General features: G+C 38.6%; 1 protein-coding gene across 7 annotated transcripts in view; it reads right to left on the reverse strand.

Moving 5' to 3' along the window:
* The window catches only part of PDE8B (phosphodiesterase 8B), a 269,542-nt gene that overhangs the window by 32,703 nt on the left and 216,486 nt on the right, over window positions 1-20,353 (reverse strand). The window lies entirely within an intron of this gene.

Here is a 20,353-nt window from a genome sequence, read left to right on the forward strand (position 1 = left end):
AGGTGAGTGTGTGGTACTATGAAGGAAGATTAGTATGGTTTAGTAACATCAGCTGTAATAAATAGCCACAAGTTGCCTATATATCAGGTAACGGGTACAACGTTCCAGCTTGACTGAACCATTGAAAAATAATCATGTAAAACTGACATGTTAAAAATGTCAAAACTGACATGTCAAAAGGTGACTGAGGGCTGTGACGCATAGCAGGTCATAAAAATGGGATCCATAATTATGGGACCTTGTTATTTCTTCTGTGAATGGCTGCTTTATATATTTTCTTTACAGACGAAGACCATTTGTTACAAAGCTACCGAGTACAGTGTGAATTTTTGATACTCTACCAAATGAATACAACTTTTGCCTTGCAAACTGTTTTCTCAATCAACTTTAGCTCAAAAGCAAGTTATCTTTAAATATTTAGCTTTTCTCTCTGAATCACAATACATCTCTCCCGTAGGAACAAAGTCCTATGACTTCCCTGATTACCTAAAAAGGCCATTGGCTCGTCTATTGGTGACCCCCACAGGCGAGATGACTGAACTGTGGACCTCCTACAAGGTCAACGTGGCCTTTGTGTTCTTCTAGATGAAGCCAGATGAAGCCCAAGGTCTAGTATATACATAGCCCAACTCTGCCTTTAGAATGGAAGTGCCTTGGTCCCAGATGGGAGAAGAGGCAACAGGGAGGAGAGATGAAAGGTACCAGGTCCATCTTCTGAGGTAACTTCCTTTCTTTCTCCAAACAGGATGTGGCATTTGGCACTTTTGGAGCTGAACTCACTGCACCCCCTCCACAACTGCTGCCCCTGAAATGGTTCATGTAACTCTGCTGGATTCTCTTCTAGGGACAGTAACACAGACTGGACATACCCTTCGATGTCACTTGCTCTACAAGCAGAGGATGTGCAGGGCAAGGTTAGCACCTGCCACCCAGGATCCTATTCCATGACTCATTTCATGATCCACTGCAGCAGGTGCGGTGCCTAAGGACCTTTGCTGCTTACTCTCCCGCTGTGCTAAGTTTTTTCAGAGCTTCCACACTCAGGTTATCTATATTACTCTTCTGAATAATGTCCTTCCCCACAACCCTTTTACAACTAAAGATTCACCTGGATGAAAAAATCTTTAAGAATTTGAATTTTTTTCTTGGAGGTCTAAACCGACCAGTCATTTATGACTTGGCATGAATGACTCCACTAAAGTTATTTTCTCATAATTCTTGGTCATGCTCACTGAGGAAGTAAACAGAGAATGAGCATTTCCATAGTTTGTTGTTCTCTGGTAGGCAGCCAAGCAGGGAACATGGGCCTGAGGACTGTAGGGTAGGAAGAGAGGTAAGTCAACTATGCCCATGCATGACAACAGCACCCTTGTCACCATTAAGAATCTTGATGGTTTGGGGCACCTGGGTGGCTCAACTGGTTAAGCATTCAACTCCTGATTTCAGCTCAGGTCATGATCTCACAGTTTGTGGGTTCAGGCCCCATGTTGGGCTCTGCACTCACGGCATGGAACCTGCTTGGGATTCTCCCTCTCTCTGCCCCTCCCCTGCATACACTCTCTCTCTCAAAATAAATAAACATACATTAAAAAAAAGAATATTGGTGTTTCATGGGAAGAGGTCAAAATAACAACATTAAAAAGAATTTGAAAGAAGGTGATTTCCAACCCTAATGATGACTTTTATGAATTCAATACTGTGGATGGTGTAGACATAGCAAGAGAATTAAAATGAGAAGTAGAGCCTGAACCAGGGTGATCTCTGTGTGGAGAGCCCTGAGACCCCATGGCTTGCACCCACTTCAGCTTCAGGTGTCCTGCCAGGGCATCCCCTGTGCAGAAAGTTTCAGTAACGCCTCAGAATATGCACACATCAGCTCTAGTCAGCCAACGACACCAGGCACACACAGTCTACACAGGGGATAACAATACACAACATTCCTTCTAGGTTAGAAGAGTAGCTGTTATACCTAATTCACAAAAACAAACATAGAAAGTCAAGCAAAGTAAGGAGATGACAGTGAAGGAACTTAGTGAGAGCTTCAACAAAGAGAAATATAAAAAAGGACCAATCAGAGTTTCAGAATAAAATAACTGAGATGAAAAATACACTAGAGGAAATCAACGGTAGATCAGAGGATGCAGAAGGTATCAGCCATCAGGAAGGCAGAGTAATGGAAAACACCCAAACTGCACAACAAAAGGAAAGAAGAATTTTTAAAAAATGCGGATAGGTTAAGGGATCTCTTTGACCATGTCAAGAGAACAAACATTAGTATTATAGGGATCCCAGAAGAAGAAGAGAGAGAAACAGCATAAAGCTTACTTGAAAAAAATAATAGCTGAAAGCCTCCCTAACGTGGGGAACAAAACAGATACCAGTTTAAAGAGGCACAGAGAGTTCCACATCATGAACATCACAACACCTAATAATCAAAATGTCAAAGTTTAAAAACAAAGAGAATTTGAAAAACAGCAAGAGACAAATATTTATGTACAAGAAAAACCTCATAAGGCTGTCAGCTGATTTTTCAGTAAAACGTTGCAGGCCAGAAGGGAGAGGCATCACATATTCAAAGTGCTAAAAGGAAAAAAAAAAACCCTGCAACCAAGAATATTCTGTGTAGCAAAATTATCACTCAGAACTGAAGGAGAAATAGAATTTCCCAGACAAAAAAGTAAAGGAGTTCATCACCATTACACCTGCCTTACAAGAAATGTTAAAAAGACCTCTTTAAGTAGAAAAGAAAGGACTATAATTAGAAACAAGAATATTACAAAAGGCAAGGGGATTCACAAAATAAAAATTTGTAAAAAGATGTGCACATACACAAAATGTGGAGCAGGGATAGTAAAAGTTCTTTCAGAATGTGTTCAAACTTAAGTGACCATCAACTTAATATAGACTGTTACATACTTAGGAAAACCTGTAATAGATACACATATACAAAACGAAAAAGAAAACCAAGCATAACACTAGAGAAAATAAGAAATCACAAGGAAAGAGAATAAGAGGAGGAAAGGAATAGAGTATTACTAGAAAAACCATCAGAAAACAAAAGAAAATGGCAATAAATATCTATCAATAATTAATTCTAAAGGTAAATGGTCTAAGGGCTCCAATCTAAAGACTGAATGGGTGACTGAATGGATTAAAAAAAAAAACACCTGAAAAACAAAAACAAGGCCCATCTATATGTTTCCTAAAAGACAATCACTTCAGACCTAAAGACACATACAGACTGAAATGAAGGGATGGAAAAAGATATTCCATGTAAATGAAAGTGGAAAAAAAGAGCCAGGTAGCACACTTATATCAAAGTAGACTTTAAAAGGAAAGACTGTAACAAGAGAAAAAGGAAGGCATTACATAATGATTGAGGGATCAATCCAACAAAAGGACATACTATTAAATACCTACGCACCAACAAATTTAAGTATCTACATACCCAACATCAATCTAACAAGAAAATTTAACAATTTTAAATACCTATGCACCCAACATTGAACCGCCTACATATATAAAGCAAATATTATCAGACCTAAAGGAGGAAATTGACAGAAATCTGACATAAGATTAGGAGACTTTTATAACAGTGGATAGATCATACAGGCAGTATGAAAACAGTGGCTTTGAACAACATATTATACCAGATGGACTTAACAGATATATACACAACATTCCATCCAAAAACAGTACAGTACACATTCTTTTCAAGTACTTAATGGAACATTCTCCAGGACAGATCACATGTTAGGCCTCAAAACAAGTCTCAATAAATTTAAGAAAACTGAAAAATACCAAGCATCTTTTCCAACCACAACAGTATGAAACTAGAAATCAATTACAAGAAAAAAAAATGGAAAAAAAATCCACAAACACATGGAAGCTAAACAACATGCTACTAAACCACCAATGAGTCAACAAAGAAGTCAAAGAGGAGATCAAAAAAATATGTGGTGACAAATGAAACATATTGGCCCAAAATCTTTGGGAGAGAGCAAAAGCAGTTTTAAGAGGGAAATTTACAGTGATAGAAGCCTACCTCTAAAAACAAACAAAATCTCAACAATCTAACCTTACACCAAAAGGAACTAAAATAAATAAATAAATAAAAGGAAACCAAAAGCCAGTAGGGAGAAGGAAATAATGAAAAGCAGAAATAAATGAAATAGAGACAAAAAATATAATAGAAAAGATCACTGAAACCAAGAGCTGGTTCTTTGAAAAGAGAGCAAAATTGATAAGCCTTTACTCAGACTCATTAAGAAAAAAAGGGGACCCGGGGCGCCTGGGTGGCGCAGTCGGTTAAGCGTCCGACTTCAGCCAGGTCACGATCTCGCGGTCCGTGAGTTCGAGCCCCACGTCAGGCTCTGGGCTGATGGCTCGGAGCCTGGAGCCTGTTTCCGATTCTGTGTCTCCCTCTCTCTCTGCCCCTCCCCCATTCATGCTCTGTCTCTCTCTGTCCCAAAAATAAATAAACGTTGAAAAAAAAAAATTTTTAAAAAAAAGAAAAAAAGGGGACCCAAGTAAGTAAAATCAGAAACTAAAAAGGAGAGGTAACAACTGACACCACAGAAATATGAAAAATTATATGCCAATAAATGGGACAACCTAGAAGAAACGGATAAATTCCTAGAAACATACAATCTTCCAGAATTGCATCAAGAAGAAATAGACAATGTCAACAGATTGTAACTAGTATGAAATTGAATTGGTAATCAAAAATTCCGAACAAAGTAAAGTCCAGGAACACGTGGATTCCTGGGCAAATTCTACCAAACATTTAGAGGATTCCTATTCTTCTCAAATTATTCCCAAAAGAATGAGGGAAATAGAAGAAGGAAAGCTTCCAAACACATATTCAAGGCCAGCATTACTCTAATACCAAAACCAGACAAAGGCCCTAGAAAAACAACAGAATCCAACTACACGCCAATATCCCTGATAGAAATAGATGCAAATTCTTCAACGAAATGTTAACAAAATGAATTCAACAATACATTAAAAGGATCATGCACCCTGATGAAGAAGGAGATTCAAGGATGGTTTAATATCCAGGAATCAATTAATGACACTATGTCAACTAAATGAACAATAAAAATCACATGATCTCAACAGATGAAGAAAAAGCATTTGACAAAATGCAACATCCATTCATGATAAAAACTCTCAACAAAATGAGTATAGAGAGAATCTCAACTTAATAAATGCCATCTATGACAAACACAATTAACATTACACTCAGTGGTGAAAAACTAAGAGCTTTACCTCTTAGATCAGGGACACCACAAGGATGTCCACTCTTACCACTTTTATTCAATATAATAATGGAAGTCCTACTCACAGCAATCAGACAAGAAATAAAATATATCGAAATGGTAAGGAAGAAGTCAAATTGTCACTATTTGCAGAGGACATCCTATACATAGAATATCCTAAAGACTCCATCAAAAAAAACTATTAAAAGTAATAAGTGAGGGGCACCTGGGTGGCTCAGTCAGTTAACTGTCCAACTCTTGATATCAGTTCAGAGCATGATCTCACAGCTTGTGAGTTCAAACCCTGTAATGGGCTCTGTGCTGACAGCACAGAGCCTGCTTGGGATTGTCTCTCCCTCTCTCTCCTCCTTGCCTCGTCACTCTTCCTCTGTCTCTCTCAAAAATAAATAAGTAAACTTAAAAAAAAAGTAATAAGTGAACTCAGTAAATTTGCAGGATAAAAAAATACAAAAATCTGTTGCATTTCTACACACTAATATCAAAGTAACAGAAAAAGAAATTAAGAAAACAATTTCATTTATAATTGCATCAAAAATAATAAAAATACCTAGGAATAAATTTAACCAAGGAGATTAAAGACCTACATTTTGAAAACTGTGAAACAATGATAAAAGAAATCCAAGATGACACAAACAAATGGAAAGATATTCCATGCTCATGGAATGGAAGAATATTGTTAAATTGTGCATACTACCCAAAGCAATCTACAGATTCAATGTAATCTCTATCAAAATACCAACAGTATTTTTCACAGAATTATAACACAAATACCAAAATTTGTATGGGACCACAAAAGACCCTGAGTAGCCAAAGCAATCTTAAGACAAAAAAAATCTGGGGGCACCAGGTTGGCTGAATCGGTTAAGCACGGACTCTTGATTTCGGCTCAGGTCATGATCTCATGGTTTGCGAGATCAAGCCCCATGTCAGGCTGTATGATAACAGTGTGAAGCCTGCTTGGGATTTTCTCTCTCCCTCTCTGTCTGTCCCTTCTCTGCACTCACTCTCTTTTTCAAAATAGATAAAAATTCTTTAAAAAGACAACTCTGGGACGCCTGGGTGGCTCAGTCAGTTGAGCATCCGACTTTGGCTCAGGTCATGATCTCGCGGTCCGTGAGTTCGAGCCCCGCGCCGGGCTCTGTGCTGACAGCTCAGAGCCTGGAGCCTGTTTCAGATTCTGTGTCTCCCTCTCTCTCTGACCCTCCCCTGTTCATGCTCTGTCTCTCCCTGTCTCAAAAATAAATAAACGTTTAAAAAAAACACAAAAGACAACTCTGAAGATATCACAATCCCAGATTTCAAGATAGGCTAAAAGCTATGATAATTTAAAAAGTATGGTAATGGTACAAAAAATAGGGCAATGGAACAGGATAAGAAAGCCCAGAAGTAAACCTACAATTATATGACCAATTAGTCTATGACAAAGGAGGCAAGAATACACAATGGGGAAAAGATGGTCTCTTCAATAAATGATGCTGAGAAAACTGGACTGTAACTAAGGTAGCACTGTATGTCAACTACACTTCAACTAAAAATAAAACACATACTTAAAAAGTGGAGCCTGAAAATGTGACCGAATTGCGGCAATCTCATAGAACTTTAACAAATGAGGAATTGCTTCTTGTGGATGAACAAAGAAAGAAAGTGGTTTCTTGAGATAGAATCTGCTCCTGATGAAGATACTATGAAGACTGTTGAAATGACAATAAAGAATTTGGAAGATCACATGTAGCTGATAAAGCAGGGCAGGGTTTGAGAGGACAGACTCTAATTTTCAAAGAAGTTCTACTATGAGTTAAATGGTATCAAATAGCATCACATACTACCCAGAACTTGTTGGGGAAAGGAAATGTCGATCAATGTGGCAAACTTCCCTGTGGTCCCATTTTAAGAAATTGCCATGGCAACTCCAGCCTTCAGCACTCACCACCTGATCAGCCATCAACACTAAGGCAAGACTCTCCACCAGCAAAAAGATAACAACTCAATGAAAACTCAGATGATGGTTAGCATTTTTTAGCAATAAAATAGTTTTAAATTAAGGTATGTACACTGTCTTTCTAGACATAATGCTATTATGCACTTAACAGACCACAGCATAGCGTAAACATAACTTTTATATGCCCTGGGACACCCCATAATTCATCTGACTTGCTTTACTGAGATACTCACTTCACTGTAGTGGTCTGGAACCCAACCTGCGCTGTCTCCCAAGTATGCCCGTATATTGTTTGTTTTTGGGTCTCCCTCACTCCCACGTATTATGAAAAGAGGTAAAAACTCTGGTTAAAATGAAGACAAGTACTACTTTCTAAAATTAGTGTAGCTTACAAAGCCAACTTATTAAGAAATCTTTTTTTTTTTTTAAGATTGGACATACTTGATCAACAACTTCAAGACAAAACTGAATGCTTTCATGTATGTGACAAGACTTCAGGAGAGTTCAAATGCTGGATGAGAGATGTGATCACAGAAACTGAGTCATTTGAGACCCTCCCTTCATTTACATGTAATAAAAATGACAGTGTGTGATATAATAGTTTCTTTGATCATCTTTCTTTACTGAAAATACCTTCTTTACTGAGAAGTATTTCCTTGGATGCTAAAAGCATCTGATGCCTAGATCAAAGATGTTTTCTGTCTACTCTATTTTCAAAAACTGTTTGATAACACACTTCTCAAAATTCCCACCAAACAGCAAACAAACACCAAATGGAGCAATGCCAGATCTAGTATGTTCAGATATCACTGATATCCCTCAGTCAATATTTTCTTACCTTAGTGCCGGTGCCCGCCAGCCCCACATTCAACATGCATTTGCAAGAGCCATTACAAAGAAGCACTCATTATGTAGCCAGTGATAGTTTTTTTTTTAATCTTTATCTCCTGGAAAAACACTTAATTCGCGTACCATTCCAGTTGAAATGTTTCACTCTTTTTTCCCTTGTCAGTTTCTCTTTTTAATGGCTTTCAAAGACCTACAATGTAAGCACCACTTTGCTTCATACCTGGAAAATACTGAGTTTTCTACTATGAAAATATGACAGTGGTTCTCAAACTTCAGCATGAATAGAACCACGTTATGGGCATGTTCAAACAGGTGCAGGGGGCCATCCCCAGAGTTTCTGATGCACCAGTTCTGGGGGAAGCCTAGAATCTGGATCTCTAACATTAAAGTTCCCAGATGAGGCCAAGGCTGTGGATCTGGGGGCGATGTTGTAATACACGAGGACCCCCTACTCACAGTGCTCTGGGTACCAGCAACTTGGCTGACACCTGGGTGCTTGTCAGAACTACCGACTCTCAGACTCTCCAGACTCACTGAGTGAGTATGAGAATCCATATTTTAACAGTTAATCTCCAGGTGATTTTAACATTACAGTGAGTTGAAAAATCACTGATTTAAGTGGAAAAATCTCAGGCATGCCAACAGATGTCTTAATATCTCCATTTCTAGCGGTATAAACCTGGTACGTTATGAACTTTACTGAGTCTCAGTTTCCTTATGGGTAAATGGGGACCAACGCCTACTATTTAGAGTCTAGATCAAATGAAATAATGTGTGTAAAATGCCCAGCCCAGTAGCTTCCAAGCTGGCCTTTTACCAGAATTACCTGGAAGGCTTGTGAAAGCACAGGGCTTGGCTCCACCCCCACCCTTTCTGTTTCAGTAGATCTGGGTTGGGGCCTGAGAATTTGTGTTTCTAACAAGTTCCCTGTGAGGCTGAGGCAGCTGATCCAGTGGCCTTTTTTTTTTTTTAATTTACATCCAAGTTAGTTAGCCTTTCTTTGAGAACCACTGGACTAGCCCATGGTGGGTGCCCAGATAACACTGGTTCTCTTTACCTTCTCTTTCAGAGATGTATCTTGTTTGTGGAGAACCTGGATTCAGGGATGTTTCCATTGTTTATTATTTCAGGACTGATTTTAGTTTACAAAAACCATTTCCTTTAAAGCATACGCTGAGCATATGTGGTGTGCTCCGATGTGCTGTGTTTCTCACTTTTATGCCATCATTTGCTTGGCCTGTGTCCCCTCACCACTCAGTGACAAAGAGAAACATATAAAGAGCTTCCGAAGGAGATTTCATTTTCCTTAAAGTTTCTTCCTCTTAAAGAATTGTCACAGACTGATGGCACTTTTGTGAAACACTTTTATGTGGAAACTGCTGTGCCTACTCAATTTTGTCAAGAGAATGAGGAAACTGCAAAGATCACAGTTTCCCACCCATGTTCCACTAGTGCTCAACAGAGTCACTGAAGTGTTTAATGACACTGGGGGCCTCTGTTGCACTGTGATTAGCCTAAGACAGAAGCAAGCAGCAGGACCTTTGCTTTGTAAATCAGGCCCTTTGATAGCTACTGCAGAGAGAGGACAGCACAAAGGAAAAATTAGTAATAATGAGAGAACAAAAGAGTAAAACAGCTTTATCACTGTGTGTCCTGAGGTTCTGAAAATGCTGTTCATTAGAATCTCTGTTTACATTTGTGAACAATCACTCCCAGGAGAAAAAGGCCATTTTCTAGCTGATACCTCATTTTCTAGTTCAACTCCAGAAATATTTATTGGGCCTAAGACACAAAGATGGTTAGAACAGAGTCCCTGCTTTCAAATGCTTTACTGCATAACAGGGGACAAAAACCAAGTACTGTCACAATGGATCTATTCATTAAGTGTTTGTTGAGTGTATACTATGTGTTGGGTAATGTTTTCGGTACCAGGGATGTGACCGAGAATAAAAGAGATATAGTTTCAGTAAGCTGTTTCAGAAGTACCAAAGACAGTATTTTGCAAGGGGTGGGATGGTGAAGGTTAAAAAGTTTAGGGAATTCCAAAATATGATGCTAAATAACCTTGCCTCATATATTCAAGTCATTTACCCTTCAGCATTTTCCCAAGCCTTCTGAGTATATCAAGGGGAAAGCCTCAGGGTGGTGCTATTATGTTTAACACCTAACACTTTGTAAAGAATTTGATACATGGACGGTCTTTCTCTAGGATATCTATATTTACTGTTACCTTCCATTGTGGCTAGTGATTTTGGTATTCCACTTTAATTATTATGGTTATACAAAGTTTTAAAAGTGACTCTTTCTAAAGAAAAACAAGTATGAATAGGTTAGGTAGCAACTAGATATGCCAACAGTTGAGATCCAGGAGCGCCCCAAATGTGGGAAACAGAGTTATGAGCCATGTGCCCACCCCTGACCTCCCAAATGCCGTGGCTTCAGGGGAGAAGAATACGGGCAGAAGTAGCACCCCATGAGCTGGAGGGGCTGTGGAAGTCACACTGACCAGCCAGCAGCTGGCTGGACCTGGCAGGCCCTTTTAAGCTTAGTTCCTGCTTGTGTCAGATGGATGGGTGCATGCTCAGGAGTGTCTGACAGGGTTCCCAGCCACCATCGCTAGCTCCTAATTCCCAGTGGGACTCTGCACAGCCCTATGCTGCCTGTGCCTCTCACTTCTGGGTCACTGCTGCCATTTCTGGTCCTAAGCTGCCAGTCTATGCTAGTAAACGAGACCATTAATCTAATTTGGACTGGAAATGAAATGCTCCCTTAAGAATGAAGACACAAGAGGGGCATTACACAGTGCTCCTTTGCCCTGAAAAGGGGTAACATGATGGGTGAATCAATCAGGATTCATAATTTTTAAAAAGTATATAAATCCCATGTGGCAGGGACAGCCTTTTTTTTTTACCTTCCAGACACAATAACAATGCCACTCAGGCCGAAGCAGGAACATCGTTACTAGAAGGCTGTAACTGTACCTCTTTCTTCGGTCAGTAATGGCTCTGAGTGGAGTCTGGTGATGAGAGGCTAGCTGTAGGAGGGCACTGAATTTTCCGGGGTGGCCTGGCTGACCGAAGGGACATAGGAACAGATGGTATCAAATACAGTCATGAGATACATCCTCAACTTTCAACAGACAGATGGGGTTTCATTTCCTCTTTTCCCAATCTTTCAATTCTACAGATTCTGATATTATTATGCTGAAGATGTGCCAGGAAAAAGTATCTAAAATTCATGTCTGAAAGCAGCTGGAAACCCAAAGAGACTTAAAACTGAAGCATTTTCTGTTACAGTTTTGGTCCTGTCCAGGTAACAATTTGGGATCATTTAGACTGGTCCACTCATCTCACCTGATCCTCCCTTCCTGCAGCTATTCACATGGAGCCTCATCACCACATTCTCACAGAACCCTTGGACACGTAGCCTTCCTCAAGAGATCAAACTACTGGCCATGCCACTGCACATGGGCCTGCTTCAGTAGAGAAGATAATGTAGTACAATCATAAAGGACTGTTTACCACACTACCAAGAACTCTTATCAAGAGAAACTCCTAGAGACACAGCTGGTGCTTCCTTAGTGACCTCATCAGGGCAATGGCATAACATGTAAATCATCACACATGTGGCAGCTATTTGATACTTTTCTGGGATGGGAATGTTCTGTCTCCCGGGCACTATTCCAACATCTAAAAATCCACATTAACAAGGCAATTTCTCAAGAATTAGAGAGCCTAAGATAGATTCACAGGTGAAGTCTATCAAACATTTCAGATGAATTAATACCTATTCTTCTCAAACTATTCCAAAAAAAAAAAAAAAAAAAAAAAGAGAGAGAGAGAGAAGGGGAAAGAAATCTTCCTAATACATTCTATGAGGCCAGCAATACCCTGATACCAAAGCCAAAGACAGTAAAAAAACAAAAAACAAAACAAAACAAAAAACAACAACATACTACAGACCAATAACCCTGTGAACACAGATGCAAAAATCTTCAACAAAATATTAGCAAACTGAATTCAACAATGTATTAAAAGGATCATTCACCAGGATCAAGTGGGATTTATTCCAAGGATACAAAAATAATTCAAAATCTGCAAATCAATCAACATGATACACCAAAGGGACAAAATGAAAAAGAAAAAATCACATTATCATCTCAGCAGTTGCAAACAAAGCATTTGACAAAATTCAACATCTATTCATGACAGTAACTCACAGCAATGTACGTTTCAAGATACTATACCTCAACATCATAAAAGCCATAGATGACAAACACAACTAACATCACACTCAGTGGTGAAAAAGTGAGAGCTTTACCTTATGGTCAGGAACATAACAAGGAGGTCCACTCTCAGCACTTTCATTTAACCTACTAATAGAAGTCCCACACACACCAATCAGACAAGAAGTAAGAGACATCCAAATGGTAAGGAAAAAGTCAAACTGTCATTATATGCAGGTGTCAGGACACTATACATAGAAAACCTTAAAGGTTCCACCAGAAGCTATTAAAATAAATAAATTCAGGGGCGCCTGGGTGGCGCAGTCGGTTAAGCGTCCGACTTCAGCCAGGTCGCGATCTCGCGGTCCGTGAGTTCGAGCCCCGCGTCGGGCTCTGGGCTGATGGCTCAGAGCCTGGAGCCTGTTTCCGATTCTGTGTCTCCCTCTCTCTCTCTGCCCCTCGCCTGTTCATGCTCTGTCTCTCTCTGTCCCAAAAATAAATAAACGTTGAAAAAAAAAAAAAATTAAAAAAAAAAAAATAATAAATAAATAAATAAATAAATAAATTCAGTAAAGTTGCAGGACACAAAATACAGAAATCTGTTGCATTTCCATATGATAACAATGATGCGGCAGAATAACAAATGAAGAAAACAACTCCATTTACAAATCCATCAAAAAGAACAAAATACCTAGGATAAACCAAGGGGGCAGAAGACCTACACTTTGAAAACTACAGAACACTGATGAATGAAACTGAAGACAACACAAATGGAAAAATATTGTGAATACGTGCATACTACCTAAAGCAATCTACAGATTTAATGTAATCCCTATTAAAACACCAAAAGCATACCTCACAGAACCAGAACAAACAATACTAAAATTTGTATGGAGCCAGAAAAGACCTCAAATAGCCAAAGCAATCTTGAAAAAGAAGAACAAAGCTGGAGGTATCACAATCCCAGATTTCAAGATATGCTACAAAGCTATAATAATCATAACAGTATGGTACTAGCACAAAATGAGATACACAGGTCAATGTAACAGGATAGAGAGTGCAGAAATAAACTTATGTGTATATGGTCAATTAACCTACAACAAAGAAGGCAAGAATACACAATGGGGGGGAAGACAGTCTCTTCAATAAATGGTGCTGGACACACTGGACAGCTACATGCAAAAGAATGAAACTGGACAGCTTTGCTACACCATACACAAAAATTAACACCCAAGGGATTAACCTAAATGTGAGACCTGAAACCATAAAACTCCTTAGAAGAACACATAAGCAATACACGAAGAAACATTTTTCTGGATATGTCTCCTCAGCCAAGGGAAGCAAAAACAAAAGTAAACTACTGGGGACCACACCATAATTAAAGGCTTTTGTAGAGCAAAGGAAAACATCAATGAAATGAAAAGGTAACCTAGTAAATGAGAGAAGATATTTGCAAATGATGCACTGAAAAGGGGTTAATATCTAAACTATATAAAGAACTTACACAATTCAACACCAAAATAACAAATAATCTGATTTAAAAATAGGCAGAGGACCTGAATAGACCTTTTTCCAAAGAAGACACAGAGAACACCCACAGACACAGGAAAAGATGCTTAACATCACTAATCATTAGGGAAATGCAAATCAAAATCACAATAAGATAGCACCTCACACCTGTTAGCATGGCTAGTAACAAAAAAACAAGAAATAACACATGTTGGTGAGGATGTGGAGGAAAGGCAATCTTCATGCACAGTTGGTGGGAATGTAAATTGGCACAGAAATTGTGGAAAATAATCGAGGTTTCTCAAAATATTAAAAATAGAATTACAACAGAAACCAGAAATTCCACTACTGGATGTGTACCCAAAGAAAATGAAAACACTAACTTGAAAAGACGTTATGTTCCTATATGTTTATTGCAGCATTATTTACAACACCCAATATACGGAAGCAACCTCAGCGTCCATCAGCAGAGGAATGGACAGAGAAGATCTCTCTCTCTCTCTCTCTCTCTCTCTCTCTCTCTCTCTCACACACACACACACACACACACACACACACACACACACACACACACACACAGAGGAATATTATTCAGCCATAAAAAGGAATGAAATCTTGCCATTTGCAACCACATGGATGGAACTAGAGGGTATTATGCTAAGTAAGTCAGACAGAAAGACAAACACCATCTGATTTCACTCATGTGGAATCTAAAAACAAAACAAATGAACAAACAAATAAATCAGAAACAGACCTATAAACACAGAGAATAAACTGGTGGCTGCCAGATGGGAAGAGGGTGGGGGGACAGACAAATCGGGTGAAGGGGAGTAGGAAGTACAGGCTTCCAGTTAGAGTTAAATAAGTCACAAGGATAAAAGGTACAGCACAGGAAATAGAGTCAATGGTACGGTAATAGCATTATATGTTGACAGATGGTAGCTATACTTGTCAGCATAGCATAATGTATATAGTTGTGGAATGGTTATGTTGTATACCTGAAACTAATGTAACACTGTATGTCAACTACCCTTAAATAAGAAATCATGTCTGATCATATATCCAAAAAAAAAAAAAAAAAAAAAAGAACTAGAGATCCAAGAGTTGAGGGGTGTGTGAGAGACTGGTTTAGTCCACAGCCTGTAGGCAGTCAAGACATCTACTGACATGTCAGAGGGAGGAGGCACCGTGACCAAGTGTTGAGGGGATTTGCCTAAGGGGACAGAACTGAAAAGAGATAGGGTGGAAGGACAGAATAAGTGTTCATGCTGTCTTCTCATCAATCTTTAGTGCTCAGATACAGCAGATACTTGGGTAAATACTAGAAAAAATTTCTCTTAATTTTTTAAAATGTATGTTCAGGGCAAAAATAGCACTCTCTTATGGGGTTTATAATATATATGAAAATTATAGCATAAAGGATAGGAAGGAGAGTTGGTAAATAGACAGTTGCAAGGTTTCTATGTTTCACAAGAATTGGTGCAATATTGGGTTAACTAGACCATGTAAAGTTAAGGTTATAGTAATCCCTAGATCAACCATTAAAGAAATCCAAAGAGATTTAACAAAAAGCCAGTAGATAAATAAAACAGCACTTTAAAAGTTGTTTAATCTAGGGGTGCCTGGGTGGCTCAGTCAGTTGAGCGTCTGGCTTCGGCTCAGGTCATGATCTTGTGGTCTGTGAGTTCGAGCCCCGCGTCGGGCTCTGTGCTGACAGCTCAGAGCCTGGAGCCTGCTTCAGATTCTGTGTCCCCACTCTCTCTCTGCCCCTCCCCCACTCATGTTCTGTCTCTCTCTCTCCCTCAAAAATAAACATTTAAAAGAATAAAAATAAAATAAAATAAAAGTTGTTTAATCTAAAAGGACTGTATAAAGAAACAGAGAAAACAAAAACAAAACAGAAGTACAAATAGCAAAAAAAATGGTAAACCCAAACCCAACCATATTCATAGTTACATTAAAAGTTAATGAATTAAACATTCCAATGAAGACACAGAGATGGTCAGAACTGATAAAAATCAAACCCCAACAATATGCTGTCCATAAGAAATATACCTCAAATAGACACAGATTCAAAGTAAATGGATGGGAATAGATACATCATGAAAACAAATTTAAGAAGGCTAGAATGAATGGCTATACTAATATCAACTAAAATAGATTTTAAGATAGAGTATTACCAGATATCAAGTTGGATTTTTCATAATGATAAAAGCATCAGTTTATCAGAAAGACTAATCATTTATCTACATTACTTAACAACAGAGCTTCAAAAAACAAGAAACAAAATTTGATAGATTTAAAGGGAGAAACAGACAACGTTCACAATCACAGAGAAGGATCTTAATGCTGCTTATAGCCCATGACTGAACTAGAAAGTAAGTAGTAAAACACAGAAGATATGGAGAATGCTATCAACCACGTTGACCCTCACTGGCATTTATAGGACACTACTCAACAACAATAGAATACATAACCTTTCAAATGAATTTGAATGTTAATTAAACAGATGTGCATCTGGCTATAAAACACGTCTCAGTAATTTTAAATGGATTCAAATCACAGAAATTATGTTATCTTGACCACATAAAATTAGAAACCAGTAACAGAAATCTATAAAATTCCTAAATAATTGGAAAGTAAAAAACACACTTTAAATAGCCAGACCAAAGAAGAAATAAAAAAAGAAATTAGAAAGTACTTTGAACTGAACAGAGTTAAGGTCAGGGATTGCAAACTTTAGAACAACCTGTTTGTAGGGTTGGCCACTGGCTGGTGTCTGAGAACTTGACTTCTGGAATGTTTCCTACAACAACAAGACTGTTCAGCCCATTTAGGGTACTTACACCTGTTTTCCTTCTAGGATATGGGATTTTTGCTATTTGTGTCTGGTTCTTGTGCCTCTTTTCAAGTGCTCGTGGAACATTCTCTAGGACAGATCACATGGTAGACCACATGATCTGAAACAAGTCTCAATAAATGTAAGAACAATGGAATAATATCAAACATCTATATGAAAGTATAGGAAACTAGAAATCAATTATAATAAAAAAAAAACTGGAAAACCCAGAAAAAAGAGGAGGCTAAACAAATGTTATTAAACAACCAACAGGTCAACCAAGAAGTCAAAGAGGAAATTTAAAAATACCAAGAGGCAAATGAAAATAAAAACAAAATGATTCGAAATCTTTGGGATTAAGAAAAAGCAGTTCTAAGAGGCAAAGTTTATAGCAATACAGGTCTACCTCAAGAAACAAGAAAAATCTGAAACAATTTGACCTTACATCTAAAGGAGCTAGAAAAAGAACAACGCCCAAAGTTAGTAAAACAAAAACCAAAAGCAAACAAACCAACTATTAAAAATAAGACCACAAATAAATAAAATAGAGACTAAAAACACAATACAAAAAAAAAATCAATGAAATTAACAGCTGGTTCTTTAAAAAAAAAAGAACAGACAGACCTTTAGTGAGATTCATCATGAAAAAAAAGAAAGGACTCAAATAAAATTAAAAAGTGAAGAGGAGGGGCACCTGGGTGACTCAGTCGGTTAACCGTCTGACTTCAGCTCAGGTCATGATCTCACGGTTTGTGAGTTTGAGCCCCATGTCTGGCTCTGTGCTGATGGCTCAGAGCCTGGAGCCTGTTTTGGAATCTGTGTCTCCTATTTCTCTGCCCCTCTCCTCACTCAAGCACTCTCTCTCTCTCTCTCTCTCTCTCTCTCTCTCTCAAAAACAAACATTTAAAAATTTTTTAAAAATTGAAGATGAGACTTATTGGTTAGATGGCAGAGTAGGAGGACCCTAAACTCACCTAATCCACCTAGATAACACTCACATCAGTGCCAACAATCCAGAAAATGACCCAAAGCCTGGCCAAACAAATTCCATACCTTAAATGTACAGAAGAGGCCACACTGAAGAGGGTAGAAAGGGCAAAGACATGCTGGGAACTTAAATATTGTGGGACTGACCGCCTGAGGGAGGGAGCCATAGCCACAGAGAGGGGGTAAGAAACAGGCTATCATATTGAGGAGCCTCCAAGAGGAAGAAGAATCCATATGGCATTTGGCTTTAAAAAATATAGGAACTGAATTTCCTGAGTGCTTACAATCAGCCGAACTTAAAGCCTGCAACTTTGAAAAGGAATAGGCTAGGCTCTGGGAAAGCCCAGAGAGTGATAGGAAGCTGAGTCCCTGCTTTTAAAGAGGCAGCACAGCAAACAGCCTTTTAAAAGGCATCTGGGGCTTACCAGAGGGAGAGTTAGTTACTGGTCTCAGTCAGCTGCGGAATTTCTCCAGGAACAAAGGAACTGGCAGGTGCCATTTCCTTCCCCCCGATCCAGGTAAAAGTACCTAGCCACCTGTGAGAACAGTGCAGTATCCAAATTCACTACCCGACTTGCTTACACGACACGCTGCCCCTCCAACCAGCACTCCCTCAGTCCCTGGGCTGCAGATCCCTTCCCCCTGACGACCCTGGCAAACCTTGCCAAAACCACATATCCCAACGTCTTGCAGAGGATGCATGCACTTGTTAAAACTGCAACCTTGTTTCCTGTGGTTAGCAGAAAGGCCCTGGCTGGCCCCAGTCCCTGGTGGTGGCTGTACATCTCCTGTGGAGGAGGAGCAGTGCCACCTAGAAAAAAGGGCACATCCTGCTCACTACTTTAATAGTAAGAGATGTAACTGACATTCCTAACACAGAGAGTAAGACAAAATGAGGAGACAGAGGAATGTATCACAAATGAAAGAACAGGACAAAACCATAAGAGACCTAAACATAACAGATATAAGTAACATTATAGAGATTTAAAAAAAAATGATCAGAAATATACTAACCGGACTTGAAAACAGTAATGGGCAAAGTAATGGAATGTAATCAAACTGAACAAATGAGAGGGAAAAATTATGCAAAATTACAATAAATTAGGGAACTCAGTGACTTCATCAAGCATAATAACAGTTACATTATGGGGATCCCAGAAAGAGAAGAGAAAATGGGGCAGAAAATTTCTTTGAAGAAATACTAGCTGAAAATTTCTCTAATCGGGGGGAGGAAACAGATATCCAGATCCAGGAGGCACAGAGATCCACCAACAAAATCAAGCAAACGAAGTCCAAAACAAGACACAGGAGAATCAAGATTACAAAAGGTAGTTATGAAAGAAAAATTGTTTTTTACCTATTATCCAGTAGTTGCACTACTAGGCATTTATCCAAAGGATCCAGGAATGTTGATTCAAAGGGGAACATGCACCCCAAAGTTTATAGCAACACTATCGACAATAGCCAAATTATGGAAAGAGCCCTAACGTCCATCAACTGATGAACAGATAAAGAAGATGTGGTGTGTGTGTGTGTGTGTGTGTTTGTTTATGTATACACACAATATATTCTACTGTGTGTACACACACACACACACACACACACACACACACAAGAATATTACTGGGAGATCAAAAAGAATGAAATCTTGCTATTTGCAACAACATGGATGGATCTAGAATGTATTATGCTAAGTGAAATAAGTCCGTCAGACAAAGACAAATATATGATTTCACTTATATGTGGAATTTAAGAAACAATACAGATGAACACAGGGAAAGGGAAGCAAACATAAGACAAAAACAGAGAGGGAGACAAACCTTAAGAGACTCTTAAATACAGAGAACAAAGTGAGGGTTGCTGGTGGGGTGCTGGATCAGGGGATAGGCCAAATGGGAGATGGGCATTAAGAAGGGCACTTGTTGGGATGAGCACTGGGTGTTATACGTAAGTTCTGAATCACTAGATTCTATTCCTGAAATCATTATTACACTGTATGTTAACTCAGTTGGATTTAAATTTAAAAAATATGTATGTTATCAAAAATAAAAATAAAAATAAAATTTTCCTGATAGTAAAAAAAAAAAAAAAACTTTTAAAGCAGCAAGAGAAAAGGAGACAGTTACATACAAAGGATACCCCATTAGGCTATCAGCAGATATTTCAGCAGACACTTTGCAGACCAGAAGGGAGTGGCATGATATATTCAAGGTGCTGACAGAAAAAAGTCTGAAGCCAAAAATACTCTTTCCAGGAAAGCTATCATTCAGAACAGAAGGAAAGATAAAAAGTTTCTCAAACAAAAACTAAACAATTTCATGACCACTAAACCAGCGCTACAAGAAACATTAAAAGGGACTGAGTGGAAAGGAAAGACCATAAGGCAGGGTATAAAAGGTAGGGAACACAAAAGCAGTAAAAATCAGTATTTCTGTAAAAAACCAGTCAAGGGATTCACAGAGTAAAAGGATGTAAACTATCACAACCATATACCTAAAACATGGAGAGGACTGAAAAATGTGTTCAAACTTAAGTGATCCTTAATTTAATATAGACTGCTATATGCAGAAAAGATTATATGCAAATCTAATGGTAACCACAAATCAAAAACCAGTAAGAGATGTGCAAAGAATAAAGAGAACGGAATCCAAGTGTATCACTAAATAAAACAAGCAAATCATGAAAGATAGCAAGAAAAGGATCAGAGAAAACCTACAAAAACA

This window comes from Puma concolor, chromosome A1 (genome assembly GCF_028749965.1).
Source record: "Puma concolor isolate L17-30 chromosome A1, mPumCon1.1.hap2, whole genome shotgun sequence".
NCBI classification, from domain to species: domain Eukaryota; kingdom Metazoa; phylum Chordata; class Mammalia; order Carnivora; family Felidae; genus Puma; species Puma concolor.